The sequence below is a fragment of the Nicotiana attenuata genome, unplaced genomic scaffold (genome assembly GCF_001879085.1).
Source record: "Nicotiana attenuata strain UT unplaced genomic scaffold, NIATTr2, whole genome shotgun sequence".
Lineage (NCBI taxonomy): Eukaryota > Viridiplantae > Streptophyta > Magnoliopsida > Solanales > Solanaceae > Nicotiana > Nicotiana attenuata.
In genome coordinates, this window is record NW_017672712.1 from 28,780 (window position 1) to 32,206 (window position 3,427).

Sequence of the window (3,427 nt, forward strand, 5' to 3'; positions counted from 1 at the left end):
TAGCGCGACACCAATATGTGTTATGTGTATTATCTGCCTATAGAAACCTAGCGCATTTTAGTTATTATTTTTGCTTAACGAAACAAGTAGAAAAACTATCCATTAATTTTTCAATTGTTTTGCATTAAGAAATGTCTGTACGCAATGACGTACCAAGTTGTTATTGTGGAAAACATGCAATTTTGAAGCCATGTTGGTCAAATAGTAATGTGGGGTGCAGACGCTGGATATGTCAACAACTTGTAAGTTATTATTTTGAAAAAAAATGTTTGTTAATATTTTTTATATAACATGTTAATTAATAGTGTTGTGTTATAATCCCCATTGGTAGGACGAAAATCAATGTACATTTGAAGAATGGTATGATGAACCCATTAACCAGGAATACTACAAACATTATTTGCATTATGTTTGGAATATGACTGGTGAATACGAACTCCAGATCTTTAAACTACAACAATAACCTGCGGCAGTGATGGAGAAACTAAAAGAGGTGGAAGAAGAAAAAAATAGGTTGGAAGAGAAATTTAAGTGGTTGAAGCAGAGAATAATGAGCGATAGTGACTAAACAAACACAAGTATGTGTTGAGTGTAGTATTTTTATCTTTATGTTTTTCATGTCATGTATTTTCATAGTTGTACCGAATTTAAATTATGTTAAGTTGCTATGTTTGTTTTTGTGTTGTAGTATTAAACTAACAAATAACCTGAGAAATAAAAATATATGCACATATAATATAAACCATAAATAATGTTGCTATTATATACTGAATGTCATATGTACAGATAATCAAAAATATCAATGTGTCCCACAGCCTGTATGCTTTAAAGCATTGGCTGGCCTGAGGCACATCCCATCCCGCCCGACTACACTATCAGGATCATCCTCATCACGTCGCCTCTTTATCGGAGGATGCGCTGCAACATGATCGTCAGTAAGGCTGGCGGGATGGGTAGAAGGGGTTGTCGGTCTAGTAGTAACCTACAGAACAATAAGATGTTTTAGTATATGAAATATATATTACTAATATACGTGTTAGCTAAAAAAATTTAGATTGTCTTACCATGGTCTCGGCGGGCTCCTAAATATAATCATCCGTCTCAGGCATGTCTGTATTGCACAAAGTGGCCTCCGTGACGGGCGAGGATGATGCCTTAAAAAAAGAACACTTTAGATATTTATGACTAATCAATGAGATAAAAACAAATATAAATAATAGTAATACAAACTAACCGAATCCTGTGAAAGATCCTCAGCATTCCTCGATGATGAGCAATAACTCAATCGCCGACCACTATGCACATCTCGTGTTGGACGATCATCAGCAACTGTCAATGGCTCTGGAGGACCAGGAAAATACCGATCCCACTCCTTTCGCGTAATGTCCGTGCCTGCGATCAACAATTGAGCTGACATGGTCACTTGCGAAGTCCCTACGTCAGCTGAAGGCTAAATGACGGCATATCACCAGGAGCATGGTCTGGCTCAGGGTGGTCACCCGGTAGATCAACTCCAACATCCTCGACAGGTGCCTCAATTCCCCCTTGCTAGGGACCACGTCCTCGCCGACCCCCACGACCTTGTGGGACACTCCTAACTCTCTGGGCACGCCTGTCACATCGACCACGTTCAGTCTCCACTGCTAGCCAATGATGGTACTGCTCCGGCGGCACATAATCAGCCTCCTATCCTAAGCGCTTATCATCTCAGGCTCGCCTCAATGTCCGGGAAGCCAGATCTCTAACCTACCGGCCATACTCGTGCAAAGCTGCCGCTCCCTCGCTGTTATGCTGTTGCATCTGTAGTCCCAATCGGTAGAACAGGTGTAGGCCAATAGTCTGCACAATATGTAAAAGTATTAATTACGGAACTCTAGGTTAACATTATAAGTAAGTATAATAAATAACATACCAGTGCCTCATGCCTCTCGATGTACGGAATGTATCAACCACCAGTGCGATGAACGAGATTCCCGATGAAAAGTTGGTAACGCTGCGGTACCACCCCATATACTCATGCTCACCATCTGTATGCTCAGAGGGGGTGGCGGAATCAGGTCATGCCGACGGTCCCAAATCTCAATCTGCGCCTCTAACCAGGCTATGTATGTCTGGTCAACCCTGGAACAATCATCCCGCTGGTAATGTGTCCTAAGCTAAGCGAGCAGAGTAGGTACAAACTGCGCTCGACCAAACTAGAGAAGGACTTGCTCAGTGGCATGATGCTCGACAATATCGAGAAATATTAACGGGGCGAAAGAGCTTCACATAAGTCGGCTGGTCGAGCAATAATCGGGTAAACCAGCTATTAGCTTGTCGCTGTATGGCCTCCATATGAACTATTAAGTAAAATCAGGAATCGTGAGTATACCAACACATATAAAGCCAGGCCAAGTAGATAAGTATACATGTACCAGCATGCCCATAAGCAAATCCCTGTAATAGGGGAGATTATGTCGAGCCTCGACCTCGCGTCCGTAACCTCGCCTATCAACCCACCTCCTAGCTAAAGGGAGAAATGGTGGAGGTGGTGCATCCTGAGCGATGGGTTGTAGAGGTGGCTGGAACTGCAAGAACCGCTCCCAGGCCCAAACCTAATATACATTGTGGACGTAAAATTTAAGGTATATTTTTACTATGTATGTTATAATCATGAAAATAATTGACTATGTTTTCACCCGCAGCAGCGGCAAAAATCCGGCAACGTCTCGCTGGGTGCCCATGCTCGCCCGGCACATCTGCCTATACAAATAACCTAGAACAGCTGCACCCAAGCTGTAACCAGGTAAATCATCTAGCCGTTCAAGATGATGAAGAAATCTCAAACTGACTAGGTTTCCCGAAGTGTTCGGGAACAATACCCCTCCAATCATAAGCTACATCAACAATCTTGTGTATCGGTTAATATGAAGATCCGGTGTATCGTCCGTAATGTCCGCATCCATCACCTCCAGATGCAGCCGGACGGGCATCAACTGCAAACGACTGGCCCCACTCAATGCAGCCTCATCCGCTGGGTGGAAACCTCTCACCCCCTACAACATCTCCAGGTACTGCAATCGCGCATAGTCTCTGAGAGCATATGAGTAAGCTACAGGATGTCCATCAACGGGCAGCCCATACAAAACCTCCACGTCCTGAAGCGTGATAGTAGCCTTGCCAATGGGTAAATGAAACGTGTGCGTCTCAGATTGCCACCGCTCTATCAAAGCCGTGATCAACGACCAGTCACTGCAACCGACCGATCTCTATGATCCTATAGAAACCCGTATCCTGAAGGCGTCTTACTATACGGGGATGGAGTGGGTGGGCCCTAAGAAAGTCCCACATATCGTCTACTCGTCTAGCGCGGAATGTTTGGGCCAAACATTGCCCCTCCTATAGGTACGAAGACCTATGCTCAGCCTGTAGCAACAGTAGCTCTAGC